Source organism: Artemia sp. Qi Xiang Cuo, chromosome 5 (genome assembly GCF_049724085.1).
Source record: "Artemia sp. Qi Xiang Cuo chromosome 5, ASM4972408v1, whole genome shotgun sequence".
In the NCBI taxonomy this organism is placed as follows: domain Eukaryota; kingdom Metazoa; phylum Arthropoda; class Branchiopoda; order Anostraca; family Artemiidae; genus Artemia; species Artemia sp. Qi Xiang Cuo.
The window spans coordinates 21437765-21459673 of NC_142798.1; the positions used below are offsets into that span (position 1 = coordinate 21437765).

A 21909-nucleotide genomic window follows, 5' to 3' on the forward strand; every position below is an offset into this window, starting at 1 on the left:
TCCCTTAAGAAACCGAAACTTTTAGTGTTTTTCCTAACTTCTGTTTTTGCTACTTTATTGCGAGCTGAACTTTAGTGGCGATAATGAGTTCAAATTTAAACAGTGTAAATGGCTGAAATCTTTATGTGAAATGAAACTCTATGTTTGAAATAACTACTCAATTTCCCTTTCAACACTTGATCCTTCTCCGCGAGAGGTTTGTATTGGTCATTGATATTCAAAATGCGGTCGATATTTTGAGGCGGAGTGGAACCCAAGTTACTCTAGAAACTTTTGGTAATTCTATGCTAGTTTGTTTGTACGCTAAGAACAAGGTTCATGTGAAACTTCTTCATGATTATAGATTCTTATTTTAATTCTCAAAATAATGGTATTGCTTTTCTTTTAAATATTAGTTTAGGTTGTAAAAAGAATCATTGGTGAAAGGCGTTTTTGTTAATAAGCAATGTCTCTAGTTTCCTTGTTATCTGGGAAGCATTGCGTGAAATTTCCTGGGATGTCATTTCTTAAAAAAATAGCCAGGAGGAGGGGATTCATCTGCTGCAGTATGGACTCAATATTAGACGTACCCTGCTTCATTTGTTTGGATCGAGCTGTGTGCTTTGGATTTTTTCTTGTGGCACACTTCTTGAAAACAAAGGTCTGCTCATGCCCCCGTGGACTTTTCTTGAAAGAGTCCTTCGTAAAGTAATTTGGTTAATTGGGTGAATGGATTGCCGGATTGTGGAAGTTTATAAAGGTTGCTCTCGTGATTTATTAAAAAAAAAAAACGTTTTAGTAGTGGAAGTAAAGTGCGAAGTTGGAACTTAAAACAAACAAAAATTATTGCTTTGCAGATTGCATAACTATAAATCTAAAATAAAGCTTGAATAAACTGACTTGTGGTTTTCTTTATTTCCGCATAATTCTAAAAAGTGAGCTGTTTACTGAAAACACAAAGCCCAACAAAAAAACAGGATATTCTCTTAGGATCAGAAAATTTCATGAGTATACTGAAGAAATAAAAGACTAATAAGTATCTCAATAATCCTTCACTGACAATGATATCGAAAGCTTTCAGCATACAATTGTAATTCTCTTTAAAAAAAAACTCGACCAGTCTGAGTTTACAGTAAACCGCTAATTTTTCTTGCAAGAAGTTGGAAATTTCTACAGAAATTGGTTATGCATTACTTGTTGTGCAATTAGCTGATTTTTATTAATTAGCCCTAGTTCAAATAACCTTTCACGAGACATATTCTTCCGCTCTTTGAATAAAAGCACTTTATTGTATATGTACCGAAAAAAAAATCAAATATGTGCCAAAATGTATTGTTCCGTAATTTTTCCGAAAAAGTCGAGTATCCTGTTATCCTCAAAAAAGGCTTCATTGTCTTTTACCCAGAAAGGTAGTCTTTGCAATTTTGTTCTATCTTTTTTTTTTTGTAGAATTGCATAAACTTCTCGGTGTTCTGGGGCTAGCTGTTCATATTGAAGTCGTGATTGCTTAATCTATTGCTCCTGCTCTTCTGGTTTCGGGACCGCGAAAAGCTTTTAGAAAACTGGATATGTTTGGCCGAAGCGACGGTGCGATTTAGGCGGCGATGTCATCCTTACACAGAGTTCCTCATCCTCTGCTTTTGTTTGAAAACATTCTAGGTAATGAAATGAAACAAAATTCGATTAAACTAGGCTTTGACAGAGACGAAAAAGTTTCGCTCCAAGCTGCAAAGTTAGCATTGCTGCCATTTTTTACTCGAGCCAGGTTGTTACTGTTACGGAATTTAAGTCGCCTGACCGGATTTGGGTAACGATCGAATTGCAGTTCTGATGTGAAAACTCCACTGACGGGATAAAAGATTTATAATATGCAAAGTATACAAGAAAGAACTATCAACTATATGAAAAGTTGCTTACCTTAAAGGAAAAATGGGATCTTCCAGCCATTCTTCCGCGAAATAGTCGTTGAATCTGTGCTTCTTTAGGCGAATCTTCCAGGATAGAGAGCTAACCTTCCTTTGCCTGCTCCTCTGGAGAAAGGAACATGGACGTAGTTTATGGCCAAACCAGATACGACCAAATCTGGTCGTACAATCGACTGCACTTGGTTTCAGTTCTACTTTGCTGTGCAGGCACTGCCGATAATGGAAATAACATCTGCTTGGCTTCTACTCAAGTGGGAAAACTTTGCGTAAACTGGATATGTTTGGCCGAAGCGACGGTGCGATTTAGGCGGCGATGTCATCCTTACACAGAGTTCCTCATCCTCTGCTTTTGTTCTACTTTGCTGTGCAGGCACTGCCGATAATGGAAATAACATCTGCTTGGCTTCTACTCAAGTGGGAAAACTTTGCGTAAAGCTTTAAATGCAGAAGATTTGTAGTCTAACTAAGGCTTTGTGAAGTGGCTTAAATTTTCAAGTTCTTGCTAAACAGATTTAAACAGAATCTTGTCGCACTCAATCGTCTTACTGGACAACAACGTGAAAACTAGCGACGCAGCAATTGGTAGATCAATTAGGTCTTGTAATTGCCGAATCGTTCCATGAATATTACTATTAAATAAAAAAAGAAAGAAGTTTTTTCAACTGAAAGAAAGGAGCACCATTAAAACTTGAAATGAACAGAAATGATTACTTATATGGGGGTTTTCCCTCCTCAATACCTCGTTCTTTAATCTAAAGTTTGTCTTTTTGTTCCAATTATTTAAGAATGACTCCTGAAACACAAGGGCCGTTTAATTTGAATAATAAGCTTTTTTAAAAGCTCTAAAAACTTTAGCGTAAAGAGTGAGGTATTGAGGAGGGGGCAACGCCACTCATATACGCAATAATGTCTGTTCATTTTAAGTTTTAATGTTGCTTCTGACTCAGTTGAAAAAGCTAGTTTTTTTTAATTTGATTTCTGATTCTTTCCTAAATAAGGCCAATTAAGCCCCCCCCCCAAAAAAAATCTTTATACTTCCCAGTAGCCAACACTATGTGTAAACAATGGGCAGAGTTCATAGCTTGCAGATATTCCTCCAGGGACTCTGGGGGGTCCAGTCATCCTCAAAGACATAGTTATTAGATCTTTCGACTATGCTGAACAAAATGGCTATCTCAAAATTTCGATTGGGCAACTTTGGGAAAAGAAGGGGCGTGGGAGACGGGCTAGCTGCTCTCTGATATTTTTGGTCACTTAATAAGGGGACTAGAACTTTGGATTTCCGATCAAATGAGCTTTCTCCCGATCTTCTAGGAGCATAGATTCCATACGATCACCCCGAAAAAAAAACCCACACACGTGATCTTGCTTCTGGCTTTTTGTAGAATTTCCAAGCTAATCCCGCTGGAGGCCAACCTAGGTGAGCCCAATCATAATAATCTGATAAAATAATTATGTAGCGATAAATTATTTAGTTCACTAAAATTTATCTTATGCCAAGTCTACAGTATTGACCGAACAGCCTGCTGTAAGAGTAAGAGACTCCTTTGCAATTAAAACGCAGTTTAGCTGAAAACACGTTCGCTGATTGGCCCTGCCTCTGTTTCAACCTTCCCTTTACTTCTGTAAGAAAAACTTTGTTTTTTTAAAGTTATTTTTGGCTCGCTTTTATTTATTTTTTAAACATACACAATAAACATTACAAAATGCGACGTTAAATATAAGTTTTACTTACAACCTTCCTTAAATTTTCTAACTATATCTGGACAACTTTGCCACATGGCTAGAGCCCGAGAGGTATGTTGTCTGCAGTATCTTTCAGAATTTGTATATGCAAAAATTCAATCGTTTTTCTGAATATATAAATGAATTTTGCATTAATCAGTTTTTTTTTCTAAGCAAGTTTTTCAGCTTTCGCTTGCAAATGGGGCTCGGAGAATTTATCTTGTGAAGGAAGAATTAGTGACAGTACTAAAAGGATTAAAAAATAAAAAGGTCCAAGGTGCTGATAGTGTCGTAAATGATTTTTTTTAGTCTCTGGTGGAAGGAAATTACTTAGTATGATGATACTGTTTAGACCTAGAAATGCTGTAGAAAGTTTTAAGAGAAGAACAGTGTGGTTTCAGGAATGGTAGAGGTTGCGTTGACCAAATTTTCACTGTTAAATCGATAATTGGGAAGTGGCTTAGTCATCAAACGCCTTTAGTCTTCATTTTTATAGATTATGAGCAAGCGTTTGATTCAGCTGATAGAAGAGCTTTAGTGAAGGTCCTATCCTTGTATGGTATAGCAGATAAATACGTTAAAGTGATTATTGCCCTCCAGGAGAAAACATTCCTGCGGTTAATGCTGGAAGTAAGGTTAATAGCTGGCTTCATATTAAAGCAGGAGTTAAGCGGGGTTGCGTTCTATCCCCGTTTATATGGATCATTTTGATGGAGTTTATCCTAAGGAGCACAGTAAAGGCAATAGGAGAACATGGAATCAAATGGGGAAGTAAAACACTTCTAGACTTAGATTATGCTGATGATTTAAGCATCTTAGATGAACATGTTAGCAAAATGAATGATTTTGTAGAGGTTTGCGAGCTCGGGGTACAAGAGTAAGTTGAAAGTTAATGCTAAGAAGACTAAGTCACTAAGACTAATAATAAGTGAAGATGAAAAGATGATACTGGATAACGATAAGATCGATCAAGTGGACAGCTTCAACTACCTAGGTAATATCATTACTATCATTAGTAAAAATAGTGGGTGCAGCGAAGATGCTAAAAGTAGAATAGCCAAGGCCTGGGGTTTTTTTCACAGTTACTACTAGTTACTATATACACAGTTTCTATATTTTACAGCTACTATATATAATACTACCGCTGCTACATTTACTACTACTACTACTGCTGCTACTTCAACTACTACCTCTATTGCAACCACTTGTAAGGCTAAGAGTATTAACGTGAAAACTGCAAAAGTATATAAAAATACGGGCTATATAAAAGGATATATCAGCAATATCATAGTAACGGCTAATTGCGAATGATGTTTAAATCAACAAAAGGAAATGCATATACTATTAATACTACCCCAACAGTTACTGTAACTTATGACGCTGAGGGTATTGAGGTGAAACGGTTTAGGGAACGTTTATAGGGAGCTTGAATTAAACGAAAAAAAAACTATATGCATGTAAGTTTTTAAGAGGCCATGTAAGCAATATCATAGGCAGCGCTGCTCTATAATAGCTAGAAATGTCATAGATACTTTTAAATGAAATAACTCGATTCAAGATAAAAAGTTCTAGTGTCCTTTTTAAGAATAAAAAGAAGATTGGAGGGCAAGCAGCTCTCCTTCGAAGCCAGTTTTTTTCCAAGCACATTCAATCACAATTTTAGACATCCATTTTGTTCACCACAGTAGAGCAGTCCAGCAGCTACGTCGCTAGGAATATTGGGTATGTCACCCACAATTATGCAATCGGCCCATTATGCTTTGAAACCAAATTAAAAGGTCTTTGTATGAGGGCCAATAAGAAACTTCAGCAATACATCGAGGACGACTGGGGGTTTTAATTTGAAACTATTGGGGCTACTACTGTTACTACTTCTGCTTTTGCAATTTAAATAAATAAAAAGAGAGTAAGTGTAACCAGGTTGTCAAAGACCTTGGATAGAATTTTTTGGGAATTATATTAAGTTTTATTTTTCAGGTCAACTTGAGGAGGTGTAAACTTAATTTAAACAATACTACTTGTTTCAGGATTAAAAATTGTTGAAAGGGTTTCTACAACCTACAAATAGCAAGCCAAACTATAGATTCTCATAGAAAGAAAATCGAAAAGATATAAGTTATTATTTTTGTCCATGAAAAAGACTGTGTCAATTAAAAATGATCAGAAATGAATTTAAAAAAAAATCCACGAAACAAGCTTTTCAAAGAAAAGTAAAGAGCTCCACTAACCCAATAATGAGCAGAAATAAAGTCAAATAACCTTCCAATCATAAAACTACCACAAATCACCATCAATAAATAAATGAAACTCAAAACGAATAGAATTTACAATAAATAACCGAGTCAAACTCAAAACGAACAAAGATTAACATGAGTAGGGCTGACAACCCTCATGCCTTCTCAAGAATAGAACATAATTTGGGCTTTACTAAAAACAAAATACATCTTAAATATTATCACTTTTTTACTTTAATAAATAAAAGAATATGAAAATTTTAAAGGAATAAATATCAATATATGCATATTAAGCTGACAATCCACGGTTCTTTTCTTGGTTGATTCTAATAAAATTATAATCTTCGTTTGCTGTGTTTGCCACTGGGGGATTTTTCATCTTTAAATTAATAGGCTTTATCAGGGCGGCACGAAATACAAAGCTGTTTCATCAGCATAAAAACATCTTTTTTGGATGATAGTCCTTAAAATTCAAAATGTTCTTTAACGAGCTTTTCCGCTCGACACAAGCAGTAGATGTGCTCTCTCATCTACTGTCCACACGTGCTCTCTCATCGCAAACTTTCTTAAATATAATATTGTGCCTCTTTTAAAATTTTCGAGCCAACCGCTACTAGCCTAAAAATCATAGTGTCCTAGAGATTTGGCGATGTGTTCAGCGTTTTTTCTGATGATTGGGCCGCCAAATTTCAAGATACAGAAGTAAACTTCGACTTATTGAGGTAAAGTGATAATCCAATTCGGCTTCTCTTCTGAATTTCCAGTTATAAAGGTAATTTCCGGGTCACTTCGACTTACTGAGGTAAAATCTAACTGCGAAATTATTTTGAGTTATGCATATTTTTTCTTCGACTTAGGCAGGTTTTTCCAAGGGGATTGAAAATAAATCGAGATATCGAGGATTTCAAGTTATCGAGAGTCGACTTTATATATATCAAAATGAATTTGAATTTCTTACTTTTGCTTGTATGTAAATCAAACTGTTTAATTATGTCTATTTAATTCTATTGGGCAAGACTGAAACCATTTGCTTACCAAAGAGTAGTACAAGCTGTACACGATAGGTCACTCAGGGTGGATTTGTTGCAATTAATGAAGGAAAATCATTGGACTCCTGTGCTAGTTTTTTTTTTTATGACAGGCGATCTTATCGAAGTGAAGCGGTCATAAAGTTCTTTAGAAATACCTCATATTCAAGTTTGACGGCCCTTGTTTTTGAGTAATCTTTTTTAAAGGATTGCAAAAAAATCAAACTTTGGTGTAAAAAGCAAGGGTTCAGAAAGGGACAGCCCCCCTCAGATACAGCATAATTTCTGTTCGTTTCAAATTCCAATATTGCTCCTTACTTTTAGTTGAACCAAACTGTCATTTTATTTAATTTTGTATTAAGCTTCACCCGAGAGTTTCAAATTAATATCCTTTGCTGTCCTGAGATATTGCAGAGACGCCGTTCTCACTATTGGATTCAGGTTGTATCTCTCAATCTAATTGAGAGACACAACGTCCGTCTCTAATTCAACATCTGTCTAATACAACATCCGTCTCAAAATACTCTGAAATTTTCAACTTAAAACCCTTAGAACATTTAGTTCTTTTGAAAGAATGTCTATCGCATCTCTGCGTTGCAGAAAATATCTTTTATTGTAGATAGAAAAACTCGGATCGGGCATAAGCGGGCAAAGTAGTGAAAATTTTGAGCACGAGGATATTGAGGGAATCTAGTGTCACAAGCATTATGGGCGCTTTTTTCGTTTTTTGGGTAAGTTACAGTCTGTGGGCCAGGTTCAACATACTTTGAGCCTGATTAACTCTAATAACTTTGGCATAAACTGTTACGCTAAAGTTCGTATTCTGCTGTAATAAGCAACCTGATTTTGGGCCGATCACTTTCATTGAACTCGATAACTATGAAGCGTTTTCAGTCCTCTAAAGAATAAAACTTACCAGTAGGCCAATGGCCCCCAATACTGCTATGAATATCGCTATGTTTTGTAGCATATTTTGATACTATTGGCTGTGTAGTCTGTAAGATTATCAGATAAGGAATATTAAGTTTCGTAATAATAGATATAGATGAGATCTTTAATATAATAGATTTCTATAAATATTAATTGAAGATTCTTATTTTGTACATAATTGAATAGTTAAAACGAACCAGAGCTTTGCAAAACCCAGAAATGTAATGTTATCCGAATTTTTAAATAGAGCACTGTCTATCCAGTGTATCTGTAAGTGAAACACTAAAAAGACACATTAAGTATGGGCCCCCCAAGTAGTGGAAGGGATGTATGTGGTAAATATGACAAAAAAAGCAATAGACTAAAAAATAATCGAAAATAATGGTTATTCTGACTCTAAAGGATTACACGATAAGTTACAGTCCTCAGTCTGGTCACAGTGCTGTTTGTAGTTCTTATAATCTGGATTTGCTTGTGCTTGTTGAATGTGCAGTGCTGGGTTCTGTTTGCCTTTCATGTATATTTTCTTTATTTTCGAAAATAAAAGATAAGATTTATTTTTAAAAAATGACACAAACGCATATGGACCAAATTCCCACATAAATGTCAATAAACAACAAAACAAAGAACGAAGATAAAACCAACTTTAAAAAAATCAACCTGGTTTTTGGTTAAAAAATAGCAGAATTTATAACAAATTGAACCAGATAATAACCCGATTAATGGAACATTAATGCTTCTCATTGATTTGTTATATTGAATGATAAAGTCTCTTTTAAGCGTTATGAAAAACTTCCTATTGGTTGTCTGGTTTATGGGTAGAAGCTTTTATTGATTACAGAAGTTAATAAGTTCAAGTCAGTTATTCACAATGGCTCACTCTTATCAGGTGAAACAGCCCAGCTCGAGCGATAGAAAGATCACTTCTCAACCCTCCTCAGCACCGACGCTGTTCCATCTCCTGATCCGGATCTGATAATAGCCTTATCGCTTGTCCCCACAATTTCACCTGGTAATCTTGATGAATAGTCATTTTCCTTAGACGAAATACTTAAATCCACGAAGATATTGAAAAAAAAACATGCGCCAGGTGTCTGTGTTATATCTGCAAAGCTCCTGAAATGTGGGGTCCTGCTTTGCTCCTTAGGCGCCAATCACTATTACGCATAGTGTGGTTACATATAAGAGTAGAATATATCTTATGATGTTACCTAATCCACTCTAACGTATCATCAAACCCAAAACGAACAGAAATTACCATATATAACCGAGTTAAACTCAAAACGAGCAGAAATTAACATAAGTGGGGCGCAAAACCCCTATGCCTTCCCAAGGCCAGAACAAAATTTGCACTTTATTGAAAAAATATAGATGTTTTTACTTTTATAACTTTAATAAATCAAATAATATTAACATTTTGATTACTAAATATCAGTATATGTATATTAAACTGACAATGCACATTCATTTGTACTTTTTCAGTAAAGTGTAAATTTTGTTCTGGCCTTGGGAAGGCATAAGTGTTTTGCGCCCAACTTATGTTAATTTCTGCTCGTTTTGAGTTTGACTTGGTTATTTATTGTAATTTTTGTTCGTTTTGGGTTTCATTTATTTATCGATGCTGATTTGTGGTAGTTCTTTACTTTTCTTTGAGAAAGTTATTTTGTATAAAAAGTTTTTTAATTAATTTTTGTTCGTTTCATATTGACATAGTCTTTCCAGGGAAAAATAAAATAATACTTTAAATCTTTTCGTTTTTTAAGACTTAATAGTTTCGCCTGCTATTTGTATACTGGAGAAAAATTTTCAGCTATTTTTAACAACATACACACTTTTAAAAATCTGGACACAAATAGTAGTGTTTAATTTAGTTTCATACCTCCTCTAGTTTACCTGAAATGGAAAACTTGATACCATTCGCCAAAAATCAGTTTCCTTTCTTTGATAGCTTGGATACACTTTTGATTGATTTGGCTATTTTGATTTGGTTATATTTTAAGAGCAGAAGTAGCCGCAACAGTTTGGACATGATACCCGCAGTCGTTCTTCGGATACTGCTGAAATGCCTTATTGGGAATTAGCATTATCACAGTGCATTTTGATTTAATCTTAAGGCAACATTTAGTTTTTAAACATAATGGGCAAATGAGAGGGTGGGCGTGGGAGTGAAAGAGGGATTAGTTGCCCTCCAATCACTTTCGACTATTAAAAAGGGCATCAGCCCTTTCTATTTTCAATCGAATGATCCCTTTTCGAAGTTCAACACGACAACCCACTGCCCTGGTCTAAACAACAACAACAACAAAAAATAATACATTATACCCACATCGATCTTTACATTAAAAATGTCAAGTCTTCCAATCACTTTTGACTATTAAAAAGGGCACTAGGCCTTTCGATTACCAATCGAATGAGCCCTTTTGGAAACGATAACGCTCTCTATAAACACCTTATATGCCCCCAGGGCATAAATTATAACCCTTACCCTCTACAACCCTTACCCAGAACTTTCAACTATGTTATACAAAATATCAAAATATACATTAAACAAAATGGCTATCTCAAAATTTTGATTGGATGTGTTTGGGAAATGGTGGGCGCATGGGCGCCCATATGGGGGGCAGGGGGGGCTCCTGCTCCCCCCCCCTGGCTGAATGATGCTGCCTTATTTTTACATTTTTGTTCTGAGATTTCTATTATATAGCATTAAAAGTGCCAATTAGACAAAGTTTGCCCCCCCCCTGGAATTCAGCTTATGGGCGCCCATGGGTGGGCGTGAGAGGGGTGGTGGTCGCTCTCCAATCACTTTCACCTATTAAAAATGGTCCTAGCCCTTTCAATTTCCAATCAAATGAGCCATTTTGAAGTTCCTACGACACAACTTTCAATAAAAATCTTATATGCCCCCAGGGCAAAACTTACAACCCTTGCCCCGAGTGCTGGGGGGGGGGGGGGTCATTCTCAAACACCTAATTTCCGAAAATTTCTAACTTCTACTACGTTGAACAAAATGGCTATCTGAAAATTTCGATTGGATCTGTTTGGAGAAATGGTGGGCGTGAGAGGGGGGCTATTTACCCTTCAATCACTCTCGACTATTACAAAGAGCACTAGCCTTCTCAATTTTCCAATTGAATGAGCCCCTTTTGAAGTTTTACGACAACTCTGTCTATAAAAACCTTATATGCCCCCAGGGCATAACTTACAACCTTTGTCCTTGGGGGGTTTGTCCTTGGAACGACATTAAAACTTAAAACGAACAGAAATTATTCCGTGTATGAAAGGGGCTGTCCCCTCCTCAACGCATTGCTCTTTACGCTAAAGTTTGACTCTGTCTCACAACTTTATTTTTTAAAACAATAAAAAACTTTAGCGTAAAGAGCAAGGCGTTGAGGAGGGACAGCCCCTTTCATATACGGAATAATTCTGTTCGTTTTAAGTTTTAATGTCGTTCCTTACTTTCAGTTTAAAAAACTTGTTTTTTTTTATTTAATTTCTGATCGTTTTTTAGTTAATGCAGCTTTTATTTTGGCTCACCGTCATTAAATAAGTAAACAAAATTTACATAAAAATTTTACTCTTCTTTTGCTAAATGGCTGTCTCTAAATTTGGCTCTGACTTAATTTACAAATTAACTTACGTAACGAACTTCTATATTCGTATATTTTTCTTCTGGCAAAAAATACAAAGTTGCAGATATTTGCAGATATGAGCTTGAAACTTATGTATTAGGGTTTTCTGATACGCTAAATCTGACGGTATGATTTTCATTAAAATTCTTTCACTTGTAGGGGATGTTTCCCCCCTCTTTAAAAAATCAGGTAAATTTTCTCAGGCTCGTAGCTTTTGATGAGTAATACTAAAACTTAATAAAATTTATATTTTTAGAATCAGCATTAGAAGCCCATTCTTTTGATACATTTAGTGACATCAAAATTCCGTTGTTAAAAGTTTCGATTACTATTGAGCCGTATCGCTTGTTTTTTTTATTGTTTTTATTTTATTACGTATATGTTATTACGTATATGAGGGGGTTTTCCCCTTAGTCAATACAACGCTCTTTACGTTAAAAGTTAAAAAAAATTTTAATTCACAAACCCCTGAATCACAAAGGCCGTTTAATTAGAATAGATAGCTCTTTTGAAAGCACTAAAAAAAACTGTAGCGTAAAGAGCGAGGTATTGACTTGGGGGAGAACCCCCTCATATAAATAATAATTTCTGTTCGTTTTAAGTTCAAATGTTGCTTCTTACTTTCAGTTGAAAAAACTTGTTTTTTTTAATTTAATTTCTGATCGTTTTTTAAATAATGCTTGGAAATCCGGCGCCCCCTTCATAGAAATATCCCTTACCCCAAAGAAACATCCTCCACGGAAAGATTCTCCAGAGTAACCCCTCCTCCAGCCCCCTTCCCCCACCAGAAAAAAATCCTTCCTGAAAACGTCTGTATGCTTCCCAATAACCAATACAATGTGTATGCAATGGGCAAAGTTCGTAACTTGCAGCCCTTCCCCTGGGAATTGTGGGGAATTAAGTCATCCTAAAAGACATATTTATTAGATTTTCGACTATGCTGAACAAAATGGCTATCTCAAAATTTTGATCGGGTGACTTTGAGAAAAAAATATGCGTGGGAAAAAAAATAATGGAGGGCCTAGTTGGCCTCCATTTTTTTGGCCACTTTAAAAGGGCACTAGAACTTTTAATTTCCGTTTCAATGAGCCCTCCCACGATATTCTAGGACCATTGGGTCGATACGATCACCCCTGGGAAAAAGAAAAAAAACAAATAAGCACGCATCCGTGATCTTTCTTCTGGCAAAAAAATGGAAAATTCCACATTTTTGTAGATAGGAGCTTGAAACCTCTACAGCAGGGTTCTCTGATACGCCGAATATGATGGTGTGATTTTCATTAAAGTTCTATAACTTTTAGGGGGTCTTTCCCCCTTTTTTCTAAAATCAGCCAAATTTTCTAAGGCGCGTAACTTTTGATGGCTAAGATTAAACTTGATGAAACTTACATATTTGAAATCAGAATTAAAATCTGATTCTTTTGATGTATCTATTGGTATCAAAATGCCGTTTTTTAGAGTTTCGGTTACCATTAAGCCGGGTCGCTCCTTACTTACAGTTCGTTACCACGAACTGTTTGATTAGCTCACGCATCGAAAGCGGGAAATCAGTGGCATTTCAATGTCTTCCCCTGAGAATTGTCTGTGTCTTTGAGTGATTAAACAAAAAAAGCATATTTTTTCAATGAAAGTAAGGATCAACATTAAAACTTAAACAAACAGAAATGATTACGATATGGGGAGGATATCCCCTCCACAATATCTCGCTCTTCAGGCTAATTTTATTTAGAATGTTTAAAAAGCTATCTTATTCTAATTTAACGAAACTTGTGTTTCACTTTTTGTTCGTAAAGGATTGTAATACAAAATCATACTTTAGCGCAAAGAGCGAAGTATTTAAGAGGATGCATCCCCCACATCCCACCACTGAAAATCCCCCCAGAGAAAAATTCACCTCCCGAAAAATGTCTGTTTACTTCCCAATAACAAATGCTATGTGTAAGCAATTGGCAATAGGCTTTTCTTTCTTGAATTAAATGAAAAAAATTGTTTTTTCTAACTTAAAGTAAGGAACAAAACTAAAACTTAAAATGAACAGAAATTATTCTATATATGAAGGGTACTGTTCTCTCCTCAACGCATCGCTCTTTAGACTAAAGTTATACTCTTTGTCACAACTCTACTTTTTAAAACAATAAAAACTTTAGCGTAAAGAGTGAGGCGTTGAGGAGGGGACAACCGCTTTTCATATACGGAAATATTTCTGTTCGTTTTAATGTTGTTCCTTACTTTCAGTTAAAAAAAACTTGTTTTTTGCATTTAATTTATGATCGTTTATCAACTAATGCAGGTTCGGATTTGGTTCACCGTACATGAAAAATTCGCAAATTAATTTTGGAAAATTTTATTCCTTATATGGAGGATTGCCCCCTCCTCATTACCTTACTCTTTACGCTAAAGTTGTTAGCACTTTTAAGAAAGCTTCCTATTCTAATTAAAAAGCCCTCGTTTTTCAGTAAAAGCTCTTAAAAAATTGGGACAAACAGACAAACTTTAGCGTACAGAGCAAGATATTAAGGAGGGGGACACCTTTCATATATGAAGGGGGCAACCCTACCCCACATGGAAATCTTCTTCGGTGAAATTTCGTCCAACGTAAAGTAAAACTTCCCCCCTCAAATTCCCTCCAGACAGTTCTATCCTCGCTGAGAATCCCCTCTCCCTGTAAAATTGCTTGCGAACGATTCAGCCTGAAAATTTTGCCTAAGAATTCTTTCATTGAAATACGATTTTAATTTCTAATCGGTTTCTCGATCGCTCCAGAAATGCCCCCTTCCGTGGAAATTATTTCCCAGAAATCAAAACAGGCAGAAAATAGCCCCTAGATAATTCCGCCCGAACATCTCCACATGAAAAATTGGCAGAAACAGTAATACTTCCAGGCCGGCACTAATGTTTTCAATAATTTAGTATTTGTAATTAAAATATTTATAATATTCAATGCTACTACTACTACTACTAACAACTCATCGCAGCACCAAACCGCCTGAGGCCATTGATAAATTTGGGCTGTGTATTTGCACATCAGAGGGGGGAGGGGTAAAGTATAGCGGGTCTGCATGCAAAATGTGTTAGGTACAATTATTCTGAATATTATGAAGTAAAAATTGTTTTCTGACTTCAAACTGTCCAAATACTTTACCCCCCCCCCTTATGTGCAAATATGTAGCCCAAATTATATATTTCCCATCTATTCTGTCCCTTGTCTTTGTCTTGTCTTCCGCTAAGCTAAAAGAAACTAACGAAGACACCGGTTTGTTCTCGAGTTTTACACAGCGTAAACTTAAGTGAGTGGCGCATAATACACAAGTACCAAAATTCCTTCCCCCTACGGAAAATAACAAAAAAACTAAACTCAAATAAAATTTTCCTTATTTTCCATGGGGGGGGGGGCTAACTCCTAGAACCATGAGGATACCCCCTCCACAATACCTCGCTCTTCACGCTGACGCTATTTAGAATTTTCAAAAAGCTTCTTATTCTAATTTAACGAACCTTGTGTAGCCTAACACCTTGTAGAACCTTGTGTTCGTGAAGGATTTGGATACAGAGTCAAGAAAAAATTCGCCTCTACGAAAAATGTCTGATTTGCTTCCCAATAACAAATGCTATGCGTAAGCAATAGGTAATAGGCTTTTCTTTTTTGAATTAAATAGAAAAAAACAAGTTTTTAAACTGAAAGTAAGGAACAACACTAAAACTTAAAACGAACATAAATTATTCCATATATGACAGGGGTCGTTTTCTCCTCAACGCCTCCCTCTTTACACTATAGTTTGACTCTATCACAACTCTATTTTTAAAATAATGAAAACTTTATCGTAAAGAGCGAAGCGTTGAGGGTTGGACGTTTTAATGTTGCTCCTTACTTTCAGAAAAAGAACTTTTAATTTCTGAACGTTTTCGACTAATGCAGGTTCGAATTCGGCTCTTGAAGAATTAAAACAAATTTGAATATTAATTTTGGGATATTTATTCCGTATGTGAAAGTTTGTCCCTTCCTTATTACCTTGTTCTTTACGTTAAAGCTGTTAGAACTTTTAAAAAGCTTCCTATTCTAATTAAATGGCCCTTGTGTTTTAGTAAACGCTCTTTAAGAATTATTCCATCCATCTTCCACCTTGTCAAATTTTAAACTCTCCAGTTTAGTATTCAACGGTTCTTGAAAAGTATTCAACTGTTCCTGAAAACCCTCTCTCGATCTTCTAGGACCATTATTTCAATACGACCCCCCCTGAAAAAAAACAACAAAAAAAATAAAAAATAAAAACGCATCCGTGACTTATCTTCTGGCAAAAATAGCAAAATTCTCTGGTATGCTGAATCTGATGGTGTGATTTTCATCAAGATTCCTTGAATTTCTGGGGATATCCCCCCCCCCCCCCTATTTCAAAAATCGGGTAAATTTTCTCAGGCCCGTAACTTTTCATGGGTAACACTTAACTTTATGAGTCTTATATATCTTATATATCTTATATATCTTATATATCTGAAATCAGCGTAATAATTTGATTCTTTTGGTGTATCTATTGATATTAAATATCCTTTTTTTAGAGTTTTGGTTACTATTGAGCCGAGTCGCTCCTTACTTACATTTCGTTACAACGAACTGTTTGACTGTTGTCGTTGCTATAATTTTTTTTTCAATTTACATAACATTCTTATGAATTCGGTTTCTCTACATAAGCGTAATCAGATCCTTAAACGAATCTCCAAATAGTACAGTAAATAATTAATGTATACATAATAGTATAAATATAATAGTATTATATGTAATGATACTGCTTGTTTAGTCGCAAAATGCATAAATTTTACTTTGGCAGAAACCTTAATACTTCCGGGCCGGCACTGATGTTTTCAATAATTTGGTTTTTCGTCACCTTAAAGCGGTTTTGCCGAATCTGTTTTTCCAAAAACGGGAGAAAAACGAGTTTGAAAATTTTGACGTTTGTAGCTCAGAATCGGCTATAGCTAGAGTGTTGATTTTTGTCTCAAAATTAAGAAGAAAGATCGCTTATATCGTTGTGCTTGTTTTTATTGGCCTTAGGTGAGCTTTTCTTGAGATAAAACGGAATGAATATTAATTTTGGCAAAATCACCTTAAAATTCCAAAACATAGGTAAGATATAGCAAAACGGAATTGGCTCTGTATGAATTAGAAGTGCGACTTTCGGCAAAACATATTTCATCTGATACACAAATTTTAATTTTGACAATTTCTCGTTTTAACCTTCGGAGCATTAACGGCAGAGGCTGCTTCGGGACACGCTGTGATTTCAGCCGAAGTACTAGGTTCCTCAGCTCTGTTACAACTTCTAATAAGACTTTTCATACATGCCACATCTACTGCTGGCATGAAACGGTAAAGCGATTTTACGTCTTTTATTTTTGCTGTTGGCAACTCAACTACTGTACTTGAAGGTACAAGAGGCAGCAACCTTTCCACGACATTCGCTGCTGACACATTGGGCAATGGCCTCCTTGTGCTAGTCTCTGGTGCAATCAGCGATACAGAAGGAGTAGTATCCACAAACGAAGTTTTGTATACCCTTTTGCATAGTCCTTGCTTAAACTGTAATAATTTCACCTTTGAAAATGACACTAAGCTCTACTTATAGTATTTGGACGTTTTGGCGTAATCAAAAAACTTCTTCTTGGTCATTTGAATAATGACAAACGGTTCACGGGGCCAAGCTTTTTTGTCAAGTCTAGTAGCGAAAAGACTTCCTTGTGCTTCAAAGACCTCTCAATGACGTTGTGAAAAGCGTCGACCTCCTGAATCGTGGAGTGGCCAGGCTCAGAAAACTTCATCATTATACTCTAGACCTGTGAATGGTTCTTCAGGATGTCTTGCGCCATGTAGCTCATTACTTGATTACGATTTTGTAGCACACATGAATCTGACCATGTAATCAAGTTTCTGATGTCAGGATAGGTAGTAAAAACCTTATCAAGGATAGCACAAAAACCACTGGCAATACCATTTCCACTTCTACCAGCAAGACATTCTGACCACAAACAACTATAAACTTTCTTGATTAGCTCTCCTATATGTCTACCAAAGGTAAGAAAAGCAGTTAAGTTAAAGCAAGTGATCTCCTTTTTGTAAAAAAGGACGAAACATCCCCTTTTGGCAAAGAAACACGTTTTCCATATCAAAACACAATACGAAGTCATCCGAAGCCCTGTCCTTATCCCTTTCTTCTTTGATTTCTAGTTTTGCATGAGAGGTATTGACCTCCTCAGATAATTCAGTACCATTTTTTTCAGTCACCTTTTTTTCTTCACAAACATCGCATCACAAGTTCATCTTGTTCACTAAGATAAGAAAGATTGTCTTATGCTTATCCAAGGTCGCGTTCAGCAAATCAGGAACTTTCGGCAAAACGGACCATGCTATAATCCCGTATGTGATTCGGCAAAACCAATTTAAAGAAATCGAAAAATAGGCGATTCGGCAAAGGAGAACTACAAAATAAAGGCAGTTAGAGACGTCTTACAGCAATGTCAAATTGTTATTAACATATTTTTAATATTCAACACAGTAATACTTTTATGAAATTAACAAGATAATGGAATTTTAAGAGAAAAAAAACACATTTTTAACTAAAAGTAAGGACCCATAGTTAAACTTAAATAAAAAATTTCCATATATAAAGGGGCTTCCCCCTCCTAAGCCCTTCTTTCTTTACGCTAAATTTTGACTTTTTTTCTCAATTCTTTAAGAAAGACTTCACAAACATTAAGGCCGCTTAATTAGAATAAGAAGCTTTGTCAGAGCAATAGAGATTTTAGTTTAAAGAGCAAGCGATTTAGAAGGGTGCAGCCCCACTCATATATGAACTAATTTTTTGTCTTTTTCAATGTTTTTCTGTATTTTCAGTTGAAAAACCTTATTTTTTTAAAGTTTTAATTTATGATTGTTAATCAGATCATGCCGAAAAATCCGGCTCTCCCAAGGTGGTTTCAGGCACCATCCCCTGTCCCCACTCTGCACCCACGGACACTCTTTCATAACTAGCGATTGGAAATTTAAAAAAAAGCTTGCTATTCTTATTAAACGGTCATTCTGTTTCAGGAGTCGCTCTTAAAGAATTGAGACAAAAAGTCAAAACTTACGGTTAATTAAAAGTATACGTAAACTATATACTAAAGTATACGTAATAATTTCTGACCTTTTTAAGTTTTGATGTTGTTCCTTACTTTCAGTTGATTTTTTTTTATTTAATTCTAATTGTTCTCAAATAATACCGGGAAATCTGGCTCTCTTCCATGAAAAATACCTTCCCCCGCGGCAAAATTTCACCGTGGAAGGCTCTTTTCACTTTAACCACACCCCCCCCCTGGGAAATTATCTCAAGACAATGTCAATTTAGCTGTAAATACCACCCAGAAACTTTCTTGTGGACAGTAGTGTGCTATCTATATATTTGACGAGTGATTTCAGGGGTGTTATACTCCATATACACCATATACAGGGTAGTTTGATGGGCACATTGTAAAAGGCGACCAAACCTATTATATTATATATCTGTAAAGTGAACAAACACGCTTTTAGAGCACACTTGAGATTATATAACGCAAGCAGACTGGTTTTTGACGAACTTTCATCATAACATTTTTTTACCAAAAGCTAGAAACTGTCAAATTGCGTAATCAAAGAATGGTCTCATTCTAGAAATGTCGGTTTACAGTTGGTTATAATCATGCTTTTTTTTCTTTTTTTTTTAGCAATTGACATTTTTTTCTGATAACAAGTACCATTCATTGCAATCGTAGCTCTATGTTGGCTCGTTTTATATACTTCAGCTTGTATATTCATGTGTGATAAATAAAAATCTTGAATCTGGAAATTGAAAAAATAAGTATTTAAACAAAATTTACGATGTTGCTAATTAAAGAATAGTAGGCTAAACTCAGAATGGTTTGATTGACATATTCTGTTGAAACATTTTACGTAAAAGCTAACTTTATTTGCAAAAAGGGAAGGGATTCACGAATTGGAGTGTATGAACAATCTTATTTGAATAATAGGGAAAAAAAACAGAGCTAGATAACATTTGCGAATTGGATCATATGAAGGTGGAGAAAAAAGGGTTAAACCAATTAGCAGTTAAAGTAACCTCGAAGAGCATGTTAACTCATAGCTTATTTATTATAAATTTGGAACAATATTAATCTATGGAAATGGTTAATGATGATAAAATGGTCTTATGACTTGACCTAGTTTTACTTCTTCGATGTGTTCTGTATAATATACAAGTGGCGTTTGAGTCTAACGTTACAGTATACTAAAAAATTGATACTAAGAGAAATTTAGATGGTAAGAAAAGAATTTTAATAATTGATGGCTTTACTTCTTTGATATGTTCTGTATAATACACAATTGAAGTTCGAGCAGTGTTGTCAGTTTAAAATAGAGTTTAACGTTATATTATAAAAAAGTTGATACCAAGAGAGATGTAGATGGAAAGAAAAGAATTTTAATAATGAAATTCAGAACAAACCTTAGAAATCTTTGCAAATCAAGTAGTAAGGTGTTTGTGAGTAAGAACCATCAAGTATCATAAGCACCAACGACCCTAACCACCAGAGACCTCACCCCCCCCAAGGTCCCCTATCCCCAAACTCGAAGGGTGTCCCCCTCCCATCCAACTTTTTGGCCCCCCCCCCATTTTTTTTGAATTTTTTTTTCGAACTTTCTTTTTTAACATGACATATTTTTTTCAACTTTTTTTTACATGTCTTCGAATGATATGAAACATACTTAAAACAAAAACAAAAAAATCACACTTAATATTTTCCAAACTCAAATGAGAATGCTATAGACATGTTAGTTATGACCTTTACTATTAGAAAAATGATGTTTGTAGTAGCACTTTTTTTCTATTGGACTAAAAAAATTTTGGACTTCGAATTATTCAACTTTTTTTATGTATCTTAAAATGACATAAAATATGCTTACGGCTCTAACAATTATACTCTATGCTTGCTCAGAGAAACGGTGCGGCCTTCCAACTGGTATTTTATGGTGGGTTATCGACACTATCTACTTTATTGCATGTTTTAAATCATTATTTTTCTACGTGGTGGAACGATAAACACATAAGTCATATCTTTAAAAAAAAAGTGAGGATGGAGCATTTTAATAAAGTGTGTTCACATGACAATGTTATTGTAGCTTTGAATGCCGACAAGGAGATGTATTTAAACTTATGAAACAAGTATAAGTGGTAGCACTATTGGAAATGTATGCATGCATTGTCATGACAGTAAGGAATTAAATTTCTTTCGAGTACCGAAAAAATTCAACTCTCTTGTTGGTGGGTATGCAAGATTGAGATCTCCAGAGATGATTGCACTCAAAGAGAATGCCAACATAAAAATAATCGTTGATGATAGAGTGCAACTCCTTGCCACTGTTGCAGGTAACACGTTACCTTCTGATACATCCTATCGTCAGCTTTCGGGTATTAGCATTCAACGGAAGATCAAAAAAAGAAAGGCCTACTCGTCTACTAATATCATAAACCATATCTTGTCTACTTGCCGAAACTGTTACATGTGTTAAAATAATTTGATAATAGACAGTGAAATTGGCAGAAAAATAAAAAGGGCATTGGTAGAAAATATCACTATGGAATATAAAGATGAATCGATGAAAAACAAAGTACCAGCAAAGGTTACTGACATTGATCAAACAGTCAATGAACCAATAATACCAAAGACGAAAAGCATATTGACCCGGTCGATGACACACCAGTAAAAATTGTGTGTGACTCAAAATGGAATAATGATTATTCTACTGATTACGAACTAAGAGAAGACAATAACTACAATATCAAGAGAGAACATGGTGAACTATTTTATGGAATGGATTCAAAATGTGCATCCTTTGTCGGATATGCTGGATAAAATTGATATACTCTAAGTATTGGATTGAATAAATGCTTTATCAACATCCTTTGTCTGATATGTCAGATATAATTGACAAAATCTAAGTATTAGATTGAATAAATTCTTTATCAACATCATTTGTGAGATATCTCGGATAAAATATAACTATCAGAGTGATTAAATTTTACACCAACATCCCTTTCTCGGATACATGGGATAAAATTGATAAAATCTAAGTATCAGTGTGAATAAATGCTTTAACAACACCCTCTAAATGCATTATCAACATCATTTGTCGGGTATTTTGGATAAAATTGACAAAATCTAAGTATCAGATTGATTAAATTCTATATCAACAACCCTTTCTCGAATACATGGGATAAAATTGACAAAATCTAAGTATCGGATGGATTAAAGTTTGTATCAACAACCCTTTCTCGAATATATGGGATGAATTTGACAAAATCTAAGCGTCAAAGGAAATAAATTATTGTATACCAATATCTAGTGTCAAATACATCGAATACAATTGACAAAATCAAAGTATCAGAGTGAATAA

General features: G+C 35.2%; 1 protein-coding gene across 2 annotated transcripts in view; it reads left to right on the forward strand.

Moving 5' to 3' along the window:
* Window positions 1–318: 318 nt before the first annotated feature.
* Axud1 (AXIN1 up-regulated 1) overlaps window positions 319–21909 on the forward strand; it is a 65979-nt gene continuing 44388 nt past the window's right edge. Inside the window, exon 1 of one of the 2 annotated variants that reach the window (XM_089089431.1) lies at window positions 319–370. The gene's annotated coding sequence lies outside the window, so the exon portion shown is untranslated. Of the gene's footprint in view, window positions 371–1494; window positions 1639–21909 lie in introns of those variants that run through there. The other variant, XM_089089430.1, reaches the window with a different exon arrangement.